This window comes from Saccopteryx leptura, chromosome 6, assembly GCF_036850995.1.
Source record: "Saccopteryx leptura isolate mSacLep1 chromosome 6, mSacLep1_pri_phased_curated, whole genome shotgun sequence".
Classification (NCBI taxonomy): Eukaryota; Metazoa; Chordata; class Mammalia; order Chiroptera; family Emballonuridae; genus Saccopteryx; species Saccopteryx leptura.
This window is the reverse complement of record NC_089508.1, coordinates 88,814,733-88,841,697: the sequence shown is the minus strand read 5'-3', so window position 1 is coordinate 88,841,697 and position 26,965 is coordinate 88,814,733. Positions and strand designations below refer to the sequence as shown.

The following is a 26,965-nucleotide window of genomic DNA, read 5'->3' as shown; positions in this document are numbered from 1 at the left end:
GTATAGGATCATACCATCAGCAAAAAGTAATACCTTTACTTCTTCTTTTCCAATATGGATGCCTTTTATTTCTTTGTCTTGTCTGATTGCTCTGGCCAGAACTTCTAGCACCACGTTAAATAAGAGTGGAGAGAGTGGACAACCCTGTCGTGTTCCTGATTTAAGGTGGAAAGTCCTCAGTTTTACGCCATTTAATATGATGTTGTCTGATGGTTTATCATATATGGCCTTTATCAGGTTGAGATATTTTCCTTCTATACCCATTTTGTTGAGAGTCTTAAACATAAAATTGTGTTGTATTTTATCGAAAGCCTTTTCTGCATCTATTGATAAGATCATATGGTTTTTGTTCTTTGTTTTGTTGATATGGTGTATTACGGTAACCGTTTTACGTATGTTGAACTATCCTTGAGATTCTGGGATGAATCCCACTTGATCATGATGTATTATTTTTTTTATATGTTGTTGTATTCGATTTGCCAGTATTTTGTTTAGTATTTTAGCATCTGTATTCATTAGAAATATTTGTCTGTAGTTTTCTTTCTTTGTGCCATCCTTGCCAGGTTTTGGTATGAGGGTTATGTTGGCCTCATAAAATGTGTTTGGAAGTATTGCTTCTTCTTCAATTTTTTGGAAGACTTTGAGTAGAATAGGAACCAAGTCTTCTTTGAATGTTTGATAGAATTCACTATTATAACCGTCTGGGCCTGGACTTTTATTTTTGGGGAAGTTTTTAATAGTTTTTTCTATTTCCTCCCTGCTGATTGGTCTGTGTAGGCTTTCTGCTTCTTCATGACTCAGTTTAGGAAGGTTGTATTGTTCTAGGAATTTATCCATTTCTTCTAGATTGTTGTATTTGGTGGCATATATAGTTTTTCATAGTATTCTACAATAATTCTTTGTATATCTATGATGTCTGTGGTGATCTCTCTTCTTTCATTTTGGATTTTATTTATTTGAGTCCTGTGTCTTTTTTCCTTGGTGAGTCTTGCCAAGGGTTTGTCGATTTTGTTGATCTTTTCAAAGAACCAGCTCCTTGTTTTATTGATTTTTTCTATAGTTTTTCTGTTCTCTATTTCATTTATTTCTGCTCTGATTTTTATTATCTCCTTTCTTCGGCTGGTTTTGGGTTGTCTTTGTTCTTCTTTTTCTAGTTCCTTAAGGTGTGAAGTTAAGTGGTTTACTTCGGCTCTCTCTTGTTTGTTCATATAGGCCTGAAGTGATATGAACTTTCCTCTTATTACTGCTTTTGCTGCATCCCAGAGATTCTGATATGTCGTATTTTCATTTTCATTTGTCTGTATATATCTTTTGATCTCTGCGCTTATTTCTTCTTTGACCCATTCATTTTTTAGAAGTATGTTGTTTAGTTTCCACAATTTTGTGGGTTTTTCCCCCTCTTTTTTACAGTTGAATTCTAGTTTCAAGGCTTTATGATCAGAGAATATGCTTGGTACAATTTCAATTTTTCTAAATTTGCTGATATTGTCTTTGTGGCCCAACATATGGTCAATTCTTGAGAATGTTCCATGTACACTAGAGAAAAATGTATACTCTGTCGCTTTGGGATGAAGTGTCCTGTAGATGTCTATCATATCCAGGTGTTCTAGTATTTCGTTGAAGGCCACTATATCTTTATTGATTCTCTGTTTGGATGACCGATCTAGAACCGTCAGCGGTGTATTGAGGTCTCCAAGTATGATTGTATTTTTGTCAGTTTTTGTTTTAAGGTCAATAAATAGCTGTCTTATATATTTTGGTGCTCCTTGGTTTGGTGCATATATATTAAGGATTGTTATGTCTTCTTGATTCAGTGTCCCCTTAATCATTATGAAATGACCATTTTTGTCTCTGAGTACTTTTTCTGTCTTGTAGTCAGCATTATCAGATATGAGTATTGCTACACCTGCTTTTTTTTGGGTGTTGTTTGCTTGGAGTATTGTTTTCCAGCCTTTCACTTTGAATTTTTTTTTATCCTTGTTGCTTAGATGAGTTTCTTGTAGGCAGCATACAGTTGGATTTTCTTTTTTAATCCATTCTGCTACTCTGTGTCTTCTTATTGGTAAGTTTAATCCATTTACATTTAGTGTAATTATTGACACTTGTGGGTTTCCTATTGCCATTTTATAAATTGCTTTCTGTTAGTTTTGTATCTTGTTTGATTCTTCTCTTTTGTTTTTCTATCGTTTGTTTTTGTTTGTTTGTATTCCCTAGTTCTTTCCTCTGTTGCTACCTTTTTTAAGTCAAGTGTTTTTGTGGTGGTTTTTTCAAGGGTGGTTACCATTAAGTAATGAAAAGGGTACCTACCATATTCATTGTAGTACCCTTTCTTATGAGTATTTCTGCGCTTCATCATCCTTTGCTACTGTTAATCTTCATCTTTTCTCCCCTTTTTTTTCTTTTGTTGTCACAGTTTAAGTTTGGTTTTATTGTTTTCTTGGTGGAGCTGTTACTTGTGGTTTTGTTTTCTTTTGTTCTTTGGATCTGGTTGGAAAACCCCCTTTAGTATTTCCTGGAGTGAGGGCTTTCTGATGATAAATTCTCTCATCTTTTCTGTATTTGTGAATGTTTTTATATCTCCTTTATACTTGAAGGATAGCTTTGATGGGTATAGTATTCTTGGCTGAAAGTTCCTCTCTTTCAGGGCTTTAAATATTGGGGTCCACTCTCTTCTTGCTTGTAGAGTTTCTGATGAGAAATCTGATGATAATCTAATAGGCCTTCCTTTATATGTTGTATTCTTCTTTTCCCTGGCTGCTTTGAGAATTTTTTCTTTGTCATTGGTTTGTGTCATCTTCATTATGATGTGCCTTGGAGTGGGTTTGTTGAGGTTAAGAAAACTCGGTGTTTTGTTTGCTTCTTGAATTTGAGGCTTTAGTTCTTTCCACAGGCTTGGGAAGTTCTCATCTATTATTTGTTTGAGTATATTCTCCATTCCATTTTCTTTCTCTTCTCCCTCTGTATACCTATTATTCTTATGTTATTCTTTCTGATGGAGTCAGACAATTCCTGTAGGGCTTTCTCGTTTTTTATTATTTTTGAGTCTCTTTCCTCTTCTCTCCATTGTGCCTCAATTTGCTTGTCTTCTATTTCACTAATCCTATCTTCAATCTGGGCTGTTCTATTAGCTAAGCTTGTTACCTCGTTTTTCAGCTCGTGAATTGAGTTTTTCATTTCTGTTTGATTTGTTTTTATAGTTTCAATTTCCTTGGTAATATATTCTTTGTGATCGTTGAGTTGTTTTCTGATCTCCCTAAATTGCCTTTCTGTGTTTTCTTGTATATCTCTGAGTATTTTTAAGATTTCTATTTTAAATTCTCTGTCATTTGGCTCCAAGGCTTCCAATATGTTAAATCTTTTCTCCATAGATTTTTCCACATCTATTTGTGTTACCTCTCTATCTTTTGTATCCATAATATTCGATTTCCTGTTTCTTATTGGCATCTGAAGGTGGTCTTGTTGATAGTGTTAATTAGAATTAATAAAGAATAAAAAGGAAAAAAAAAAGGAAAACACTCCACACACAAAATAAGTAATAATTTATTATTTCCCCCTTTTTTCTTTCTTCTCTTTCCCTCCTCTCACCTCCTTAGGGAAATATCGTGATGACCTGTGAATTATATTATGCTAAATGGAACAAAAACTGCCTATAACGGAGGGCCTGATTTGGGGTGAAGAGTTCAAGGGGCAAAAAAGGGAGTAGTAACCTACTAAATGCAAAAAAAAAAAGGAGAAAATCTTAGACAAGCATAAAATCATTTGCTTGTAAGTGATGGTCGACTAAGAGATATAATGAGAGGGATAACAGGAAAACAGAAAAAAGGAGAGAAAAATAATAATATTTAAAGAAGAACAAAATAAAAATAAAAATAATAAATAAAAATCTGTTGTAATAAGTAGGACAAAGACTAAATACAATGGAGACTTTGGGTTGGGAGGAATGCTAGTGAGTTAAAAAGCAATGTAAAAAGTACCCAAAATGCCACAAAAACAAACAAATAAAGGAAAACCAAGAACAAAAGCAGGAAAAAAAAGAACAAAAAAACACACAAAAAAACTTCAGTCCCAAATTAAATAATTTGTTCGTGATTGAGGATTGAATGGGAGGAAAAGTAAAAGGAGAAAAGAAGAAACAAATAGAAAGGAAAAAATAAGAAAAAGAGAGAAACGAAGGAAGAAAAAAAGGAAAGGCAAAAAAACAAAAACAAAACAAAACAAAACAAATGGGGAGAGAGTGAGAGTTAAGGGTTTTGGAGTGTAACCCTAAAGGAGAGTAAGGATGAAGAAAAGAAATAAAATGTAACACTCATGGGTAGTGTAGTTCAAGAAAAGGGTAGCATAAGATGGGCAGAGAATAGAAGGACCGAGGTGGAGGAAATACAAATAATAATAAAGGCAATAAGAAAGAAGAAGAAACAACAACAACAAAGAATTAGTGGAACAAGTTATAAAGTCTGTGGATTTTTCTTGATTTTGAGAGGTTAACTTCTTCCTTTTTCTTTTCTCTCCCTCTTCCTGGTCGGTGACTCTGTACCCCAGGTTCTGCCCCTGTGTCACGCTTAGGTAGGGATTTGCAGTTGATGGGATTCTATGGCAATGTCATATAATTGGCTTTAGTCTCGCTGGTAGTCAAGGCTTGTTGGCGTTTGCAGAGTCCAACAATGAGAGAGTTTGCTTTCCTGGAGTCTCTCTCCTAGTCTCCCCTTCCTGAATTAGCAGCCTGGTGATCCAGCTATGAGGCTGCCACTGCTTCTGTCTGGGGAGTAAGAGGCTCAAAGAGCTGGGAAATCCCCACTCTATCCTCACTCAGCGCAAGGCTCTGGGTAAGGCTCTGGCAGTCAGAGCCTCCAGCATAATCAGGTGGGGCTGGGAGTCAATTGTTGTCAAGGTGACTGTTCAGTGCCTACCATTCAGTTGGACCACTCAACCCAGGCTTTCCACACTTTGTAGCCTGTTTTGGCTGGGAAGAAGATGCACTATTTGCTGCTTGCTGTATAGATCTTAATATCTGCCAAGTCCCTCTTGTTAGGTATATCCCTGAATATGGAGGCTCTGTCAATCAGAAGTTGCCCCCGCCCCTTTAGCGAAAGGCACTGAAAAATATCACGCCTCTTGTCTTGGATCACTGAACTGGGAGAGATCTTATCAATTAGAGCCCCGTGGGTGCGCAGATTTCATGGGTTAAGCTAATTTCAGTGATTGGATCCGCAGCTGTGCTCCAGAAAGTATTTCAGGCTGCCTGCACGCCCATCCCCCAACGCTTGATTGTTAGCTTGAATGGCTGGGTGAGGTGCCCTGCCCATGGAGAGAATCTCCCGACTAGGAAAGACAGGCTTGGCGCCCTTCCCGGACCAGTGGCACGGGGCGCGCGCGCGGTTTTTCAGTGCACGCCGGTGGCCGGGACTCTCCGGACCGTGGTACGGGGCACGCGCACGGTTTCCCAGTGCACGCCGGTGGCCGGGACTCTCCGGATCACGGCACGGGGAGCACGAGCGCGGTTTCTCAGGGCACGCCAGCTGCCGCTCCCTGAGTGTGGGTGGGCAGCTGCACATGTGGGTTGACTCACCACAGGCGTACTCCCTCCTCGGCAACAGTCCTTTCGCTTTCAGTGTGTGTGTGGAACTCCAGAATGCTACGAGGATAAATTTTTCTGTTTCTAGTTGACAAATTTGTTGAGATTTTGGGGAGATCTGTTGGACGCGCTGCTCATGGCGCTATTTCCGTGATGTCACTCAAGGCTTAGTCTTAATACTAAGCCTTAGGCTATAAGGACCCTTCTTACTTACAGCCTGTCCCCCACACCCAATGCAAACTATAAGCGAGCAAACATATACATCATATTTGCAAACTTCTTTGACCCACACTTACCTTAATCTAGCCTGTCTGTTGTCTTTTGCATCTACAATAACATACCTGATAACATGCCTTTGAAATGTCAGGGTAATTATTTTCTCTCCTCTGAGGGCAGGTATCCCACCAGAGTAGAAACGAAGAAATCTATCCCCTCATTGTTATTTTTTGTTTTGTTTCTTTTCTTTTTTTTTTGAGACAGAGAGAGTCAGAAAGAGGGATAGATAGGGACAGACAGACAGGAACACAGAGAGATGAGAAGCATCAATCATCAGTTTTTCGTTGCGACACCTTAGTTGTTCATAGATTGCTTTCTCATATGTGCCTTGATCGCGGGCTTTCAGTAGACCGAGTAACCCCTTGCTCAAGCCAGTGACCTTGGGTGCAAGCTGGTGAGCCTTGCTCAAGCCAGATGAGCCTGTACTCAAGCTGGCGACCTCGGAGTCTCGAACCTGGGTCCTTTGCATCCCATTCTGACACTCTATCCACTGCGCCACCCCTTAGTTAGGCCCCTCATTGTTATTTTTATCATGTTAGTTAACTGTTAAATATCTTATGCCTGCCTATGTGTAAAAGATGTGTCAGTGTGTACATTTTTACTTTTTATCCAATACCAGTGATTTCCTCACTTTCCTTTCCCTGCCTCCCAATCTATCACCAATTAATTGCATGTAAACCCCTGGTGTCTTCTCCGTTAATTCTTATGTATAAAATAGGTGACAAAGCTGCCATTTTCTGGAGCACTGTCTCAATCTGTTGAGACTTGACTTCCTGAAAATTGTCAACAGTTTGCTCCAATAAACTCATAAAAATTCTTACAGGTTTGAACATTTCTTACATTGACATTATGTTTATATGTGTTAAGCTTATAGTCCTTAGGGGACTTGTTGGTCAAATAAGTTAGTAAAATATGATTTTTATGTTTGCTCACTTATAGTTTGCATTGGGGGCTGGGCACCACCAGGTATATGTGGTCTGTGAAATTGCAAATTGCCTTTCTGCTTAGAAGGGGCTATTGTTTTGCTAAAGTTTGCTGGAGGGGAGGTTTTCATACCAGAAACTTTTGAGAGAGCATAAGGAGAAAGAAGCCATGTTTGCAGAGTGAGAGAGAGAGAGAGAGAGAGAGAGAGAGAATGCAGAGTGCTGAACAAGCAGTCAGTTTGTGCAGAGAAGCCATGTTGGCAGGGAAAGAGAAGGAGTGCAGATGGGGAACAAGAGGTGAGAAGCTTTGCGAGCTCCGCTGAGACTGGTGAGGCCTTTGATTTTAGGAGAAACTGGAGAAGATTCTCCTGGTTGTGGAATCAGAAAATGTGTCAGGGCATTGTGAGCTCTGAGTGAGTGAAAAGGAAGTATCACCCTGTCTGTTGCTCATCAGCAAGTGTGAGACTTGAATAAAGGAATGGCCCACCATTTTTTCACTCCACTGTTTCTTTACCGTCTGTCCAAGTTCAGTGTGAACCTGCATGTGCATGGCTGTGATGGCCACAACTGCTGGCCTACAGGGCCCTTAGGATCTGTTTTCTTTTCTTGAGAGGAATCTGGATTTTCCTAGGAAGCAGCCTTCACTCTCCATGGTTTCGGGAGGACCTTGTTTCACAGTCTTCAGAAAGGTCAGAGAATGAAAAAGGATGATATTTTTCAGATGACTAACTAGAGAAACCTCAATTATCAGCAGACTGAAAGAGGAAACAGACAAGAAGAGGAAACATTTGTTCACACTTGAATATAACTGAGGAGCCACTAAGCCACTTCACCCGCAGGTGTTGTAAAGTACCAAAAGCTACAGAATTAATATTAATATTTTAAGAGGCTTGGAGAACATTTTATTAATTTGGGTTAAGGTGTGCAGAGAAATTGTGAGAATAGTCTCTGTACTGTGTGATTGGCATTGTATTGTAAATGCAAACGGGAGCAAAACATGGATCCCCAGACATTCCACCACGCCTGTGGGGGAAGGGGTGAATGGCTAGCCAGGTAAGGGCGAGAAAAGCCAAAATAAACCTTTTCTTATAGCAATGAGCCATTTGCGGGCATTTGTCCCCACAGAAACTACCTCTCCTATGTAAATGCGTGTGGTTAACACGTGTGACTCTGGACAGAGAGATAGCAGATAAACACTAGATAATATAGGAATGCCTTTTAATATGCAAAGAGACATCTTTCTACCATTGTGTTGATTTGTAAATTTTGTTTTCTCCAAAATAATGTATGGCTTGCAAATTGAACATGGTCCTATCATGTTAAAGGACATATGACTATAACCAATAGTGATAAGGGGCTCCTAATTACAATTATTGCTTCTGTACTTCCCACTTACAAAACTATAAAAACTAAGTAGAACAAAGGGCTGGCGCGCTCTCCCTCAGACGGAGTTCCCGCCGCTTGGCCAAGCTAGACAATAAAGCTTTGGTGTATAATCGACGGACCTTGTTCATGTCTTCAATGTTTTGGGTCCCTCCGGATTAGGATGAACATTTTGGGGGCTGGTCCCTCAGGACCGCTGTAGGTCTGCACACCGGAGCTTTATTGTTCAAACCTGGGTAAGTAGAACAAGGTCGTGATCATTTGTTTGCCATGCAAGCCCTGGCTGACGGGCTGGGAAAGGGCCGCTGGCCGTCTCCCTTCGGACACTGGGTTGGGAGATTTGGGAGGGCACCCCACTTTTAGGGAACTCCGTTTAAATTTAGATATTCCCAGCTCAAGGGAAGGTGGTGCCTGTTTGTTTATCTGTTTTTGCTGTTTGTCTGGTTTTTTTTTTTTGCTGTTTGTCCATCTGTTTTTGTCAATACATTCGTCAAAGCTTTTAGAGAGTGAAGCTTTTAAGTACAGTGTAGGGAAAGGGAGCGGGCAGCGGCTTCCCCTCATGCCAGACGCATGGGCGCTGGCTAGGTCCGGCCGCCCCTCCCAGCACCCACCGGCACTGCCTGCTGCCTCCCCTCCGTAAGCAAATAAGTTGTTTAATTAGAATGAGGTAGAAACAGAGGAATGTAAATATAAAAGGCTTGGAGTCTGAGAGTAACTCAGGAGATGGAAGTGTCACGGCTGTGGTCATTTTAAACTTTGAGGCACTGCAGCCCTCTGCTCCCAGGGCCTTTGTCTCAGGCCCTTGGAGGTCTCGGCTCTGGGGGCAGCGGGCTGGCCTCCTCCCGGCAGGGGCGATGGGCCGAGGGCCGGTGGAGCTGTGGGGACAGGGCCACCGTGGACTGGGTTTTGTGCTGGCCTTGCGGCTTGCCCTGCCCCGTGCCTCCGAGGTGGGGCAGGAGAGGGCTCTGGCTGGTGCTCAGAGTCCACATGCAGAAGGTGTGCGGCGGGGAGGGTGCGACCCAGGTACAAGACTCCGGACACCACCTCGGGTCCCAGCGGCCACCCGTGCAGCCCGGCCACTTGCGTGGGTGGTGAAGAACGCAGGTGCATACGGGTGGCAGACAGGATGTGTCTCACGGGCAGAGAAAGGTCTCCAAGGCCTGGGACCCGGGTCCCTGTGGCCACGGGGGTAGCAGCTCTACTGCGGGCTGACCTTTGTGCGAGCGAAGTTTGGCTCTGCTGGGGCCCCGGCCCCAGGGGAGGAGCGGGGAGAGTGTTCCCCTCCCAAATGGGCTGGACCTGCCTTTCAGCGAGGGTTGAGATGGATTTTGGCTGCTGGTTGTTGCAGCTCTTGGAATTTGTGAGTGATTGGAAGACTGAGATGCTTTTTGAAGTTGTGTTATTGTCTGATTCTCTTTGGTAAATGGAAATACTTAAGAGTTCAGGAAAGTTGCAGATTTTCCCGGTTATTCTCTTTCTCTAAAATCATTTTATTTCTTTACTGTTTTATGCCTGAAATGAGAGCGAAGGGAACGCCTGTTTGGATGTAGCTAAACAGAGTCTCATAAACGGCCGTTCTCAAACCTTTTCGAGAGAGAGTTCTGTTTAGTTTCTATCCTTTTGTTCCTATCATAATAACCCTGCATAAAGATCAAGCAGGCCACGTTCTAATCTATAAAATCCCGGGTTTCTCTCTACCTTGTCTGATCCTCGTTTATGTTTGGTCTTTGCATGCAAGAATTGGAAATGCCGGCTTTAATATTGAAAAATAAGATGATATCATCCCTACAAATTTCTAATTTTAATTGGAGTAAATATAGCACGCTCATTTAAATTTAAATAGGATAGAAATGTTTTAATAAGTATGGAAATGTTACTTGAAAATACATTTACTATGTTTTGTTAAGTTAACATAAAGACAAGTATTTCTTACAATTTTGAAGTAAAGGTATTATAGAGTGTACTCAACAAATGCTTAAAAGTCTATGTGGTGACAAGGGGGAAAAAGAGCCACCCCAAGCAAGGCTCTGATTCCATTGGTAAATATAGGAGAGAGTTAAGATTCTGTTAAAATCTAAACTTGTTTCAGGAGTTAAGCTGTCTGACATGACTACATACTACCTCTTTCTCTTTAAAGACCAGTTTAAATTCTGTTTCCTCTATAAAGTAAGTGACATATAACCAGTCGAAATTAATCTTTCATGGCACTGAGCTACTGTACCAATTTATAATACCTCTCTAATAGTATTAATACATTGAATACTTTGTTATTGTTATATGGGTATCTTACTTAACATATTAGACTATAAATTACTTAAATAGATTCATTTTGTATTCCTGATAGTATCTCACCACTGCAAGCGTGCATTGTGCAAGTATGTGCTAAAATTTGTTTTAATCTGTTGGATGAATATTTTAGATGAGTCAGAACAGCTTATTCTTTAAATATTTATTGTGAATGGAAGGTCTATGTAATTTTGACATTCAGGTTTTTATGTTAAGTTTATTACAATAAATCTGTTTATTTCCTTTAGTGTAAAAAAACCCTCTCATTCTTGAAAAGGTGCAAATGTAAAATTTAGAAAAAATAACTAGCACCATGAGAAGAATGTACCAACAGGTTTGCTAATTATTTTGGAATTGGGACTTTTTTTTTTTTTAATAGTGATCAGAATGGTGCGGTACTAAGAAAGTTCTGGGAAATGTCAGTTTTACTTTAAAATGAGAATCTGCTGTTTCTGTATTTTATTGTTTTCAATAAAACTTTGTGTTTTCGACTTTTTTTAAAAAAATTTTTTCTCTTAAATCCTAATGTACAGGTTTATTCAGCAACTGAGAGACTCTGAAATCCTACAAGAGATGCCAAACTTCTTTTCCTGCAAACTTCTACCCTCTTTTATTTAATCCAGCTGATAATGCTGTTTTGTCTTTATCCAGTCAGCTCTAGGTATATGGAAAAAGTTTATATAGGCAGATGGGGACCCTCAAACCCCTCAACAAGATATTCTGAGCATGGCATTTAAGCTCTATAATGACCAAGAGAGGAACAGAAAAGGCAGACAGAGCCCAAAAAGAGATCAGGCATAATACCAGCTCTTGGCAACACCCATAAAGGCTCCAACGCCCTGAGAGACTTCATAGGACTTCCATCAGGGCCCTTGCTTCAAGAGTGGAAAGGAAGGTCATTGAGCTAAAGCCTGCCAGGCTTCTCGGCCCCCACCAGGGATATGCCTTTACTATGGGAAAAAGGGACACTGGAAGGTAAGGTACTCCCTCACTCCTCCAAGGGAGGGTTCAGTCTCTTCTAGCCCTGCTCCGGCCCTGACCTGACCTTGCCAGCCTACTGAGGCTTGCCACTGAAGACTAAAGGTGCCCAGGGCCATCGGCCTCATCTCATGTCGCTGTGGACGAGCCTAGGGTATTTCTTCCAAGTAGCAGGTAAACTGATCTCCTTTCTTATGGATACAAGGGCCACTTACTATGCCTTGCCTGAATATTCAGTTTATTTTTATTCATCCCTCGAAGATCTCTGTTGTGGATGTTGATAGTCTTATTTTCTGCTGCTTTGTTTAATATTTATTGTTCCCTTTATTCCTCTTACCTCAATGCCCCATGCCTATTTTAGGCTGGGACTTACTCCTAATTTAGACAAATTTACCTCTGCTACCCAGGATAGTGTATCCAGAGGTTCTCTTCACCATGCCATGGTTGCAGAGCTCCAGAGAAAGGCACCCTGGGTTCACCTCTCCAGTTTAAATAAAACAGAAGCTCCATCTCCATACGTCCTGCAGACGGCTTTTCCAGTCTACCTAAATTGTTACCAGCTAGAAACAGTGGTCATTGGGACTTGGACTCTAGCTGCAAAGCATGGAAATGTGACCACAACTCCAGTGCCTTGTGAACTTTTCCTGAATGTGTGTGACTCCTGCCCCTTGGGACACTTCTCAAACTGAAGTGGGGTTAGGTTTCATTTACAAATAATATGAAGTGGTAATGGTGTCAATATAAACTTGGTGAAATTACATTAACATGTTAAGGACATTTAAGACTAAAAATTTTATTTTAAATCCTGTTGTATTAGTTAAGACTTTGCTTAGTAATCTAATAGGTTTTAATCACTTAATTGTATTAGGACACTTGTTATAATATCTGTTAGCATTGGCTGTTTTATTGTTGTTTATTTTATATTTTTCCAGTCTGCCTCCAAATCTGAACATGGGAATTCAGATGAGTAAGAATCACAACACACAAATTTGAAATTTTAATATCTGTTGGAAACCAAAATATAAACAGGGTTTTTTTATATCCAGGGGACAGGTGCTGGGCCTAACCACCCATCTCACCTGCCCAGTTAACAAAGAGCAATACCTGATTATTGCTTATCCCACCATGGTCAAACGCCAGCTAGGGGCTGTCAACCTCCTGGTCCGTCGACCTACGTACGTTTCAGTCTACCTACCAGCCTCTCCCCTTGGTAGATACCGCATCTTATCCTCCCATTCAGAGGGGGGAATGAGGAGCCACTGAGCCACTTCACCCGCAGGTGTTGTAAAGTACCAAAAGCTACAGAATTAATATTAATATTTTAAGAGGCGTGAAGAACATTTTATTAATTTGGGTTAAGGTGTGCAGAGAAATTGAGAGAATAGTCTCTGTACTGTGTGATTGGCATTGTATTGTAAATGAAAACAGGAGGAAAACATGGATCCCCAGACATTCCACCACACCTGTGGGGAAAGTAGTGAATGGCTAGCCAGGTGCAGGGAGACAAAAGCCAAAAATAAACCTTTTCTTATAGCAATGAACCATTTGCAGGCATTTGTCCCCACAGAAACTACCTCTTCTATGTAAATGTGTGTGGGTAACATGTGTGACTCTGGACAGAGAGATGGCAGATAAACACTAGATAATATAGGAATGCCTTTTAATATGTAAAAAGACATCTTTCTACCATTGTGTTGACCTGTAAATTTTGTTTTCTCCAGAATAATGTATGGCTTGCAAATTGAACGTGGACCTATCATGTTAAAGGACATATGACTATAACCAATAGTGGTAAGGGGCTCCTAATTACAATTATTGCGTCTGTACTTCCCACTTACAAAACTATAAAAACTAAGTAGAACAAAGGGCTGGTGTGCTCTCCCTCAGACGGAGTTCCCGCCGCTTGGCCAAGCTAGACATTAAAGCTTTAGTGTGTAATCGACGAATACAACACAGATAATGTCCTAAAATGTTCAAAGAACAAGGTTCTGCTACCAGAACTAGCCGGGTACAGGGATGCCTGTCGCACTTAGCCAATCCAACATGGACCAGGGACTGTGTGGTATAAGAGTGTCTTTAATCAGAAAAGCCAGCAGCCTGAGATGACAGGGGACATCCATCCACAAAACTGCCTTACAGTCTCAGATCTGTCTGTGGTTTTTAGGGTGAGGGGAGTTTGTTAGTAGTGGGCTAGTGCGTGCAGTTAGTCACAAAGCTGTGTGCAGGAGATGGGAGTCCGGTTTGCTGAAGTGTCATCCTGGAATGTCCTTCTGATGCTGGCACAGGTCTATCTGGCATTCTTGATGTAGCTTTGGGATGGCTGGGGTATGGTGCCTCTGGAGGTGTCTGTGTCTCTGGGAACTTTCTGCAGAAAAACTCCCTGTATTTCTTAGACAACAGAATAGAGGTTAAGGTTTGTAAACTAAGCTTCAAGTTATCTATGGTGCCTTAATACCTTATAGGAAATTCAGTGACTGAGACCTTACAAGACATTATTGTAATTTAACCCCTTACATAATCTCTTATTGATTATAACTAAAAGCTAATATTACTGAAGATAAATTACTAACATTTGGGATTCCTTATCAGTATTTTGTTTTTTTCTCATTCAATTTCTAAAACCTAGAAAAAAATGCCTCAAATCAATGTTTAGAAACATTTCTATGCCTGACCTGTGGTGGCGCAGTGGATAAAGCGTCGACCTGGAAATGCTGAGGTCGCCGGTTCGAAACCCTGGGCTTGCCTGGTCAAGGCACATATGGGAGTTGATTCTTCCAGCTCCCCCCCTTCTTTCTCTCTCCTCTCTCCTCTCTCTCTCTCTCTCTCTCTCTCTCCCTCTCCTCTCTAAAAAAATGAATAAATAAAAAAATAGAAAAGAAACTTGAGTTTAAAAAAAAAAAGAAACATTTCTATGCCTTCTTCATGTAGCTGCTCTAACTAGTCCTTAAAAATACAACTCACTGAGTGTAAGAAGCAAAAATAAATACAGAAGAATAGTGTAGGGGACTCACCCTAGAGGTGCACTATGGCTCCAGCCACAGAGGCGTCTGGGAAGTGCTGACTCTGCAGCTCTGCTGGGCTGACTGCTCCAAAGCTGAAGGTGCCACCCAAAGACAAACATCATGTCCCAGGAGGGAGGTTAAGGAATGTATAGAGTGTAACAACTGCCTCTTGTTATGCTTTATCTATTTTATAATTAAACTAATTAATTATTTTTAATTTATTGCAATGACATGGTTTGGTAATCCATACAGATTTTGTTTTTTGTTTTTGTTTTTTGTATTTTTCGGAAGTTAGAAGTAGGGAGGCAGTCAGACAAACTCCCGCATGCGCCCGACTGGGATCCACCCGGCAAGCCCACCAGGGCGATGCTCTGGCCATCTGGGCCCTTGCTCCGTTTTGGCCTGAGCCATTCTAGTGCCCGGGGCGGAGGCCATGGAGCCATCCTCAGCACATTGGCCAACTTTGCTCCATTGGAGCCTTGGCTGTGGGAAAAGAAGAGAGAGATAGAGAGGAAAGAGAGAGGGATGGGTGGAGAAGCAGATGGTCGCTTTTCCTGTGTACCCTGATGGGGAATAGAACCCAGGACTTCCACACGCAGGGCCAATGCTCTACTGCTGAGCCAACTGGCCAGGGCCAGGTTTTAAGTGTATAACTCAATATAACACCATCTACATACTACACTGTACACCTTCTGCCCCAAATCCTTCGTTTCATTGCAAGGTAGTGTGGCTCCTGAGAATGCATCGCATCAGTGCTCTCTAACACAGAAAGTGGTATGTGGCTCCTTTGTTCCCTCCCCGTGATGTTGCTCTTTTTAGTACTTGCTTCCTTAGCTATCAGAACATACAGGAGAGGCCTACTATGTGAATCTAGGGATTAATTATGACTAGACACAAACTGAGAAAGACAAGGGAAATTGCATAGTGTGAAAGAAATTCATCTTTGTTAGAGTACCAGATGGCAAATGCCATTACACGGAAATAGATGCACTGAAATAATGGTCATGTGGTATCAGTTCAAGAGAGTTCAGTCTCAGCATTTTTTTACTATGATAAATATCTTTCAAGGAAAATGCCTTCCCCATTGGATTATTCAACACACTTATTAAAAGTAAAATATATATATATATAAATAAAAGGGCATTGTGCCTTTAAATCAAACTTATGTGCAGGGACTAGTCTTCTTTTACTATATAGTAAGAGAAACACTTTGAATGACTGGATGATAAATGCTTACTGCTGCTGAACAAAAATAAGCACAGCACAGTTTTGATACACATATAAGACAATGCACCAATTTTTTATGGGCATAGTGAGAAACAACACAAATATATTACAAATTTTTACAGTTGGAGACCATTATGAACATATTTAAATACGATACTACCTGACCAATGTAGATACCCTGGGAGGTCCCTTTCCCCACGTTCTGTCCAGGTGACGTAGGGGAGCACAGGGCTCTGCCTGGGGATGTAGAGTCCCTGCCCACAACGTTGGAGAGGGAGGCAGGCCTTGGGTCGGTGTCTGCACATCCCTACAGCTTCTCGGGTCCTGTGGACAAAGACTGAGGAGACAACCCATGTAGGAAACATCTAGAAATAAAAATATGATAACCTGTGAATACTGCTATACTAAATTTTGTCCATATTAAATTAAATATACTAAATTATGTCCATATTAAATTATGTCCATATTAAATTAAATATACTAAATTATGGTCCATGATGGACCATAAGTGTGTCATTAGATGGCTGAACAATCAAAATCATTGAATAAACTATTTAAGATCACAAAACAGGACATAAGTGGTAGAGCTGAAATACAAACTGATGCCACCATAAAAATATTATTTAGAGGTAGTATAACAGGGGTTAGTACATTCTATGCATAGCAGGTTAGACACAGAAATGATAATATGTGATTTTTCATTTTTCCATATGTGTTACAAAGCAATATTCCCTTATGAATTATCTTGATCATTATACCCCTTCGTTAAGTGCAGGTAGCATATTACACAGCTGAAAAGACTGATGTTCCCGGGTGATAAATGATTTTTCCAATGTCATAGTTTAGTGACTAGCAGGATATGGGGCAGAACCAGCCGTCAGGCCTCGTCCATAGGACTCAGACTCTGAACTCTCAGTCACTAACTGGTTTTCATGTCTTATAAAGTTGAAATATTAATACCACATATACTATTTAAATCATTTTTAAAAGCATTAATAACATTTAAAAAGTAAAAGTCATGACTATCTGATGATGAACTTTTTATGTAAATTATTCAAAAACATGATTTTTACAAGATATATAATATTCCATCATAGTGTAATTAATCATTTTCTTTTGTTTCAACTTTGTATTATTTTTTTTAATTTTTTTTTTTTTTTTTGTATTTTTTGTGAAGCTGGAAACAGGGAGAGACAGTCAGACAGATTCCCGCATGCGCCCGACCGGGATCCACCCGGCACGCCCACCAGGGGCGACGCTCTGCCCACCAGGGGGCAATGTTCTGCCCCTCCGGGGCGTCGCTCTGCCTCAACCAGAGCCACTCTAGCGCCTGGGGCAGAGGCCAAGGAGCCATCCCCAGCGCCCAGGCCATACTTGCTCCAATGGAGCCTTGGCTGTGGGAGGGGAAGAGAGAAACAGAGAGGAAGGAGGGGGGGGTGGAGAAGCAAATGGGCGCTTCTCCTATGTGCCCTGGCTAGGAATCGAACCCGGGTCCCCCACACGCCAGGCCGACGCTCTACCGCTGAGCCAACCGGCCAGGGCCTCAACTTTGTATTATTGCAAATAAATCCTACATTTTTTGAGCATGACTTTAATTATTGTCTATACTAAATTGCTACAAATGAAAAGGATGGGAATTGAAAATGAAATACTTAAAGTTCTTGATAAAAACAAGCAAACTGCTTCACAGAAAGTCTACCAACTTATACTCTCTCCAGACATGTATGAGAGTGTTCATTTCGCCTCACACTCATAATTATATTTATTTTGAAAATTTTCAAGTTGAAATTTTTTCTCATTTTATTTTGTATTTCTTTGATTTTCTAGTATATGAATATAATTTTCCCCTTTTTTTCAACTGGGATATGGAAAGATTCTCATTGGCTCATTTTCTCATCAGCGTGTGTGGACTGTCACTAGTGCGGCGGTCTGGCTGACCAGGAAGAGGAAAATCACATTTGGGGGTTATTGAGCTTAGTCTAGAGCAGTGGTTCTCAACCTTTCTAATGCCGTGACTCTGCAATACAGTTCCTCATGTTGCGGTGACCCCAAACCAAAAAGTAATTTTGGTGGCTACTTCATAAATGTAATTTTGCTACAGTTATGATTCAGAATGTAAATACCTGATATGTATTATGTATTTTCTGATGGCTTTAGGCGACCCCACTGGGGTCGCAACCCACAGGTTAAGAACCGCTGGTCTAGTGAGAAAGACAGATACTAATAAAGTAAATAAAATGTAACTGTATAAATTATGAACTTTGATAAGAAATTAATAAAATCATATGCTAAAAACAATCTCAATGATTTATACAGTGATGTAGTAACCAAGGGAACCAGTGACTTATCTCAAGTGGAAACTTTGTCCTTTGTCCTTGTGAAGTGCGTTCTGATCCATCAGGTGGCAGACTGCATTTCCTCCAGCAAAGCGTTCTCTTGCTTGCTTTGAACACCACTTCTGCAACTCCTCCAATGAGAAGGTATTGACTAGTGAAATTAATCTCCATTATAAACACACACACATAATCAATTGTAGCTAAGTTTCTAAAAGTAAGAATTACAAATTTTAACTAAATTTTCTTTTATTAAATGTACACTAAAAAATCATTTATTTGATAAATTAAAAAAAATAAGATGACATATTGGACGCAGAACTTGTAACTGCACCATGCACTTAATGTAATCTTGCTGCCACAGATGTAAACTAACCCTGAGACCCCAAGCACTGTGGGACCTTACAGCAGAAGACAGCCTGGCTGGCCACCTGCGCTGTTTGTTTGGTGTCCTGGGATGGCCGTTGCCACAAAGCTCTGCTTCCCTAAAGCACATGTGGATAGCGAAGGGACAGAGTGAAGGGAGAAGGAGCAGAGAGGGGAGAGAAGAAAAGTCTTCTCTTGGGAGTTCTTCCCACCCTCTCATTTTCAGCTCAATTCTACTCGATCTCAGACTGAGGCTGTTGTCCCACCTCCTCATCCCCACACGTGTCAACCAGGCTTCAGCGAGCTCCACGGCCTCTGTCCCGGCTGTGGCAAGGAAGGTGAAAACCCACTGCATTCAAGGGGTTTTAGCCATCTCATGTTTGAACCCTGAGTGACAGCTTTCAGAATCTTAAATTCTCCTAATTTGAGCTACTATCTGACAGCATTTTAAAAGTCTTCTGGAGGTTAGCGATTCTGTTGAGAGTCTAATACAAGATTTTAATGTCTCTCAATAAGAATTAAGTAGTTTTTGTTTCATGAGGCAGAAACCATTGTTGGAACTAGGGACTGAATCCAACATACAGGCCAGATAACTGGTGATATAAACTTTCATGAATAATAAAAATAAAAACAACAATAGTGGTCAACATTCATTCATCACTTAAAATGAGCCATGCATCACACTAAGTAATTTGAGGTATTAAACATTTGATCCTCACACAATCCTAAGAAGAAGACATTATTATTATTCTTATTTTACAGATAAGGCAACCTGCCCAAGGTCTCACCCTGCACGCTAACAGCCAGCAGTGAGCTCAAAGGGAGTCTCTGCAGACTGAGAGCCACCTGCACCCACTGAGACCATGCAGCAGAGATGACAGGCCTCCCTGCCGTGTAACAGCCTTCAGAGCTGCTGCTGAAATGCAAGAGCTCTGCATATAATTATGCATATAATTAATAATACATTATATGCAGATAATTAATAATACATTATACCATAATAATTTTCTTAATTTTTTATTCAATACATATTTATTATTTACTATGTCTTAGGCACTGATGTAGAAACAAAAAACTCACCCTAATGAGATTTTAGATGATATTGCTACATTGAAATAATTATACATATTACCAAAATATGGAATATACAGAAAATATTTCACTAGTAATAAACCACCTCAACATAGCTATTATTATGATATTATTATGATCTTTTCCCCATGAATATATTTGTTTTTACCTAACTTCTTGACAATTTAAAAATATAGATATTAGAAAAGGAAAGATGCTCATTTTTAAAAACTATTTTGCCTATTTATCATTTACTGGAATTTTTATGGTATTATATTTTGCATGTTTTTTAAAAAGATAGTCTCAAGAAAAAGCACTTAGAAGTGTTTCTTAAGGATTATATATCATTTTAAACTTTTATATAAAAGAGCTAGTATTTCTTTCTTAAAATTTAGTTATAGTTAATTGCTTTTTAAAAATATCCAAATATTGAATATAGTATGAGGCAGGACAGACAAGATCAAACACTAATTATATAAATTCTCAGGAAAAGGAAATCGTGATGGTGCTGGGACTTGCATCTATCACTAATGTGCTGTAGCCAGGAGCGCCCCCAGTGGTGACAAAAGAGGGAGACAGACATGTCTCGTGACATACCGTTATTCTCCATGGTGGTGGCTGTTCGAAGTGTAGAAGGTTCAGGTCCAGGTGGGTTGCAGGTATACTGATGACAGGTGTGAGCGCTAGCACCTCCAATCATGGGAATGGTGTTATACTCTCCCATCACCACACACGTGTACTATGGACAGGAGGGCTCCAGGTGATAAGACTTAGGATGGAACCAGCGGTGTATCCAAGCACTGGGGGAGCATGCTTCTCCTCCTGCAGCAGCTGGGCCGCAGACAGATAGATCCCCGGCCATACAGCCAAAGTGAGATATAGAAGCAGCTCTGTGTGTCTTCCAACGTCCATCTCTAAAGTTGATGCTCTGGATTCCTATGAATGAGTGGGGTCTGAGGTGGACATACTGACCCCATAGCTCCCACCATCCATGGAAGCTGCAAGGCTCATAACCACGAGTGAGCTATTGTCCCCGGTGTTAGGTGCTAACAGGAGCACTGGGAAGAGAGGTTCCCTTCTGCTGGCCATCCGGGAGCGCTCCCTAAGGTAAGCTGAGGAGAGGTTTGAGGTAGGGCAGTGGTCCTTCAATGCTGCTGGTCCCATGGGGGGACCGCAAGGCTCCTGTGCTGCACACTATTGGATTTGGTAAACTGGCAGGAGTCTTACATCAGAGTCTGGAGAAGACATTATTTTATAGCAGAGCAAGGGGGAGTAGTGTCCATTTCAACATCTTCAGTGTCTAAAGTAGGCTGAGTGATAGCATAGCAAGGGGGAGTAGTGTCCATTTCAACATCTTCAGTGTCTAAAGTAGGCTGAGTGATAGCATAGCAAGGGGGAGTAGTGTCCATTTCAACATCTTCAGTGTCTAAAGTAGGCTGAGTGATAGCATAGAAAGGGTCAGTAGTGTCCATTTCAACATCTTCAGTGTCTACCATGGCTGTAATGGGAGCAGGGCCCCGCCCAGTTTGAGAGGCCGGGGGCAGCGCATCTGCCCTCGCCCCGCCAGGTGGAGAGAAAGAAAGGGCAGGCTGAGTGGCAGTGCAGGCAGCCAGGGCCTCTGCTTTGTCTTCCTGGGTCTTTTTGCTCTGAACCCCTGTGTCCTCTAAGGTGCCCAGGTTTTTGTCATCAGCTGGCAAAGACCGCTGAGGAGGTGGGGGCTGCTCACCTCGATCCCCCGGCAGTGGTGGCCTGGGCGTCTTGAGTTTGCAGGCAGAGGCCAGGGCATTATTGTTCCCAGATGGCTTTTCAGCATCCATCTCCTTGGACAACGTTAGTGAGCCTGGAGAGCTGGGCGGTTGGACTTCACGCAGCACTTCTTGCGTGAGTTTCTCCGGCAGCTGCGAGCAGCAAGGGGCTCCTTCGGTCTTCGATGTCCGTGGCAGATCACTGCTAGGCAGGGTGCTCTGATCCAGATGTCTGTTATTCTCTTCCGGATCCTCTTCATTCTTTGCCATCACTTTGGGGAGCTCTTCTGGGACCTTCACTTCCATCTGCTTTGGGCAAGGCTGTGAGGTGGGCCCGGATGGGACCAGCTTTACATCCTTGACTACCGGCTTAAGTGGTAGACTCGGCAGAGAAAATGCCCGCGCTGGAGGAGGGATAAAGACGGTTGTTGACTGTCGAAACTTCAGGGTAATGCGAGGAGGCCTCACAGGCTTCTTTGAAGGGTCTTCCCAGTTCACCAAGGGGAGGACCCCCAGAGGGAAGCGCGAAGTCTGCGAGAGAGGATAGTGTCTTCTAGGCTTGATGTAAAAGCCACATGGTAGAGGTGCACGACGCTGGTGGAAGAGCCTGGGACGAGGGCTCACAGCGTGTGCAGGAACAGCAGGGTGGACCTGGCCAGGTGGAGCATCATCACTGTGGCGGCGGAAAGCCACTGGGCGATGGCCACCAGGCAAGGGACGCAAGGGACGGCGGCGGAAGGACAGAAAAACCTTCGAAAGCCAAAGGCCCATCTCGAACCAGTTGTGCGCCAAGCGAACCCACAAATAGAGAGGAAGCTGGGAGAGATTCTCCTTTCCTTCCTACTCCTCTGGAGCTCTAGCACGCACTGAACTACATCAGCCAGGAGCTTCTGATGTCTCCCTGGAAACGACAACGGTGAAAGGTGCGTGCCCAAGTCAAGCGCGCGGTGAACAGTGCGTGCCCAAGTCTAGCGCGGTGAAAGGCGCGTGCCCAAGTCAAGCGCGCGGTGAACAGTGCGTGCCCAAGTCTAGCGCGGTGAAAGGCGCGTGCCCAAGTCTAGCCATGGGGAACAGAGTGATCAAAGAGCAAGGAGCGGGGCCTCACCACTGGGCAACCCCTTCTTGACCTCTTAGCACCTGGGACCTCCAGCGGTGGGGAGCAGATGTTTGCTGCCTAATGGCCCTCCCGCGGATCTGTTTCAGACTGTCCTGGCCTCTTCCGCCAGACCTCACTCTGTCTGACTGCCAGCTCAGCGGGCACTTTGGAGCCTTCCCTGCGCTGCAGGAGGCCAGTGACTGCTCAAAGCCTGTGTCGGAGCCACCCCGACCCTGCTTATATGTGGCCGCCGTCCTCTGGGCCTCCTTGGCTTCTCTGTGAGGCTTGAAGTCAGGTACACTTTCTCCATGGCCGCGCTAGCTGCCAGCCTTCAGCAGTCAGGTGTGAAAATTTCTGAGGAGCCCTCATGGAGCCTTGACCTGATCTGGTGATATTTACTAAGTGACTGAACGAATCCGTTTCCATTTAATACAAATGTGGCAGGTTATACTTAAAGGCTGTCTCTTGCAGCATTTAATGTGTTTATCCATATGCCTTTCTGCTTTAATGTGGAACATTGCTATTCCCACAGTTAGGTGAAGTCCAAAAGTAATCAGAAAAACAGTAACAGCTGCCATGCATTGTGTACTGGTGTGTTCAGGCATGCATTGACCCCATTTTCCTCATTTCACAGTTTGGAGTGGTGATGTTAAGTGGTTTGTCCAAGTTCACAGAAGAATAAAAGATTGAGTCAGTATTTGAACCCAGGTCTTCTTTATTTTAAAGACTTCCAAGGCTTTCTCCACTGTGCTTTATATATATTTATAAGGGAATATAACTTCTGCTTACATAATTTTAAAATAAAAACTGATGACCTTAATGACACAAGACTTTTCAAAAATATTATTAGGTTCTCCTATCCAAAAAAGTTGAACAACTGAATTTTTGCTTGTTCTATCATGAGTGTTGGCATTCAACAAGCACTGGTCATCATTTGTCCCGTGCATGTTCTTGTGATAATTTTTTCTTAATAAATAATTACACTACCTCCTTTCTACTTTCTTGAACTGAATTTGGGAATAAGAATTGAGGTTTGCATTTATGGTCAATATTTATGTTTTGATGAAATTTAATTCAAAAGTAAGTTTTTATTACATGAACAGTTTTAAAGTAAAGAATATAGATAAGCACACAGAAGACAATATAAATCTCCTATAATGTCACCAACCAGAGATATAATTGCTATAAGGAGTTTGGTAAATATCTTTCCAGACCTATCTCTTAAATTAAAATGGTACAGTATTACGCTTTTCCATTTGCAAATGCTGCTGCTCCCAGGCCCCAGGCGTGAGCTGCTGGAGCTGGAGCTCCAGGCGCCCTCGCAGGCTTCACTCCCATCCCTGTGCTCCTCTTCTTGCAGCCCCTGATGGCCTTCAGGGCTTCAGACTGGCTGCTGCAGCTCCTGCTGCTGCTCAGGGTGACCTGGCGGGGGTGTCCATAGCTGGCCTGGGCCTAGGAGCCCATGTGGACCTGCAAATCTAATGGCGCTTCGTGTTGATGAGTGCCCGCTCACCTTGCCCAGTGGGACTTCCAGACTACCATTATGTGGGGACATACCTGTTGATTGCAAGTTCGTTTTCAGTGGATTTGATCCCTCCAAATTCAGCATTTCATTTTGATGTATTGATGGGTATTTGGAATTCTGAGGATCAAGTTCAGATTCACAATTACTTCAAGCCCCCGAATTGCCCTTGAACCATACAGTGTTTTATTGCGTAAGGTATCAGGACAACAGGACATTCTTGGACTGGGCTCAGCTGCATTCGAGTCAGAATAGCATCAATACATGACAGCCATGTGGGAATTGGCTGGCTGACTCCCGGAATGGATGAAGGGCTGCTGGGGGTGTGTGTAGAGGGGGATGCGTCATCGCCATTCCTCCTTTTCTGGCCCACGGAGAACACAGACCCGGGAAGAACATTCCTGGACAGGCATTTCTGAAGTGCGATGCAGCATTACTGAGCCTTCACCACCACAAGGATGGCATTTCAATTAAGATTAAGGTAGTACCTGAAAACTGTGAGCGACAAAATCAAGCACGGACTTTCTCAGTCATCGGTACCATGGCACACTACTGGGCGGCACCTTCTCTGACTCCAGCTACTCTCGGAACTGCACCTTTGACACGAGCATTGGGCAGGGCTACATGATCATAATTGCTAAGATGGATGAGGGTTGACTTGGTGTTTGTATCAAACAGAATCATTGCACTGTGGTCTGCCCTCACCTGGAGTAGAAGCAGGAAGAGAGAGGGGTTATTCCTGGCTGTGCTGTGCTGGCATTTGAGGTCCATGTGATCGACTTCCACAGCCCTACCCCTCCATCAGCATCACCTCCCACTACAGTTCCCTGACTGCTCAGTGCTGAGTAAGAAGGGTGGTTGTTACCTCAAGTATCACCACAGCGCCTCGCTTCTGCATGAGACCTCGCTGGATTCCATGTGGGATTTAGGCTAAATGTATAACATAACATTGTTTTGGGATCTGGACAAGTTGTGCTGGGAATGGATATGGGTCTCCAAGAGATGTGTGTTGGAGAGAAACACAGTGGTCATTCCGTCCCACCTGGGCTATGGGGAGGTTGGTGCGGGTGGAGAAGTATCCGACTGTGCCGTGTTGCTGTTTGACGTTGAGCTGCTGGAGCTGGTGGCCGGCCTGCCTGAGGGGTACATGTTCATATGGAGTAGGGAGGTATTATCCAACTTCTTTGAAGAATCCGACAAGGATGGCAATGGAGGAATCCTCTTGGAAGAGTCCTCAGAGTATATTCATGCCCAGGTGGCCTCGGGCAAAGGGAAACTCGCTCCTGCTTTTGATGCTGAGGTGATTGTAAGAATCTGTTCACCAGCCAGGACCGAATGGGCCTGGTGGGGTCACAGCATTGTGACAGAGCATGCCATGAGGCATGAGGGTCTCTCAGAAGGCAAACTGTCAGCAAGTGGTGGTGGGTCCTCATCCAGGCTGGGTGGATACACATGATGAGAGTGCCAATGATGTTAGACAACCTCAGTGTGAGGTGCTTTAGTGTGGGCTGTGTAGGATATTGAAGAGGCCACACAGCCAACCATTGTTCTGTGGATCTCTGGATACTTTTGTTATTAAAGGAAAATGGTGTCATACACAAGTTATAACCAACTTGGAGGGAACAGAAGAAAATGTGTCCAGGTTATCTACTTAAAGAAGATTAAGAAAATAAAATTTAACTTGCTTGTGTTTTACAGATAGGCTGAAAAAAGGGAGGGCATATTCCAGTGGTATTCCCAGAAAGTGTTGGAGAACTTTGCAGCAGCCTGTACAGTTCGTCCTGGTGTTGTCCAGCCCCCATCAGTGCCTTTTGATGTGTCCAGCATGCTGTGCACACACACACACACACACACACACACTCACATGCGCTTGTGCTTTTCTTTTTTCTTTTACTTAGAGGTGGGGAGGCAAAGAGAAAGACTCCTGCATGTACCCTGGATCCACCTGGCAAGATCCCTACAGGGTGATGCTCTGTCCATCTGGGGTGTTGCTCCATTGCTCGCAACCGAGCTATATCAGTGCCTAATTCGAGGCCATGGAGCCATTCTGAGCACCCAGGGCCAACGTGCTTGAATCAAGCCATGCCTGAGGAAGGAGAAGAGAGAGAGGAGAAAGAGAAAGAGGGAGAGAAGAGAGAGGGGTGGAGAAGCAGATGGTTGTTCTCCTGTGTGCCCTGACTGGAATTGAACCTGGGACATCCCCACGCTGGGCCAACGCTCTACTGCTGAACCAATTGGCCAGGGTCCACACATGCTTTTCTAGTTATGCATGTCCCATGCTTTTGTGGTCCCCTGATTGTCTGGGTACTTGGAGGTTGAAAAGGAAATCAGTGGACCAAACAAAAGCCATCTAGAACCATGGATAGGGGCTCTGATTCTGTGTTTGCCACGTGACTTTATTGTGGGTAGAGCACAGAGCGCATTCCTAGCAGCTGTGGCTGATGCAATGCTGTGAGAAGACTCCAGCAAGGTTAAACCCTCCTAGGCACACCCAGGAGGGAGCTCGCCCACTGTAGGGAAGTCACTTAGCGCCAACCAGGCAGCTCCCTGATCTTGATAGCCATTGGCTTTGAAGAACATGCTGTAACACCCTATAGGCTGAACCTGTGTATATAAGCTAGCTTACTTCCTGAATAAAGCGGATCTGCGTCACTGAACCTGGTCCCTGGAGTTGGGTCTCTGCGTCTCCATCGTCCTCACCCCCGTGGGCCTTGTCCACATACTGGAGCCTCGAACAGGGACCCAACCGGCATCCAAGGGATGGGTGAGTGACCTTTTGCAATGGGAAACCTTCTCCCTGACTCCCGAGTCCCACAGGCTCGAGCCCTCTATGCTCTATTGCAGAGTAGGCGAGTTAAAGTTAGTGAAAAGGATCTTTGTACCTACTGGGAAATCCTCTCAGGTTTCAACCCTTGGCTCCAGGACGTGCCTGTTTAGGACCCCAATATTTGGGCCTGAGTTTTCTGGTGCGTCCATTCGGCCAAAGTACATGAAGAACAAACCTTCCCTCTTGGCCTCATTCCTGCCCTGTTAGCGATACACACCTGTCTGACCAGTGCTCCTGCTGAGGACCCTCTGCAGGTTCCTAAGGTCCTACAGGCTACTCCTCTTTCAGAGGAACCCCTGCCTCCATATTCACCTCCCTTGTAGAGGAAGAAAAGGGTTGGGCCACTGAGTTTGATGGA

General features: G+C 43.0%; 1 non-coding gene and 1 pseudogene across 1 annotated transcript; both read left to right on the top strand.

The window, feature by feature from the left end:
* The first annotated feature begins 15,811 nt into the window (after positions 1-15,811).
* Positions 15,812-16,014, top strand: LOC136377862 (small nucleolar RNA SNORA73 family). Its single transcript, XR_010746478.1, has one exon. It is a non-coding gene; the product is annotated as a small nucleolar RNA SNORA73 family (small nucleolar RNA).
* Positions 16,015-23,755: 7,741 nt separating this feature from the next.
* LOC136377109 (peptidyl-prolyl cis-trans isomerase FKBP9 pseudogene) lies at positions 23,756-25,166 on the top strand (annotated as a pseudogene).
* The last annotated feature ends 1,799 nt before the right edge of the window (positions 25,167-26,965 follow it).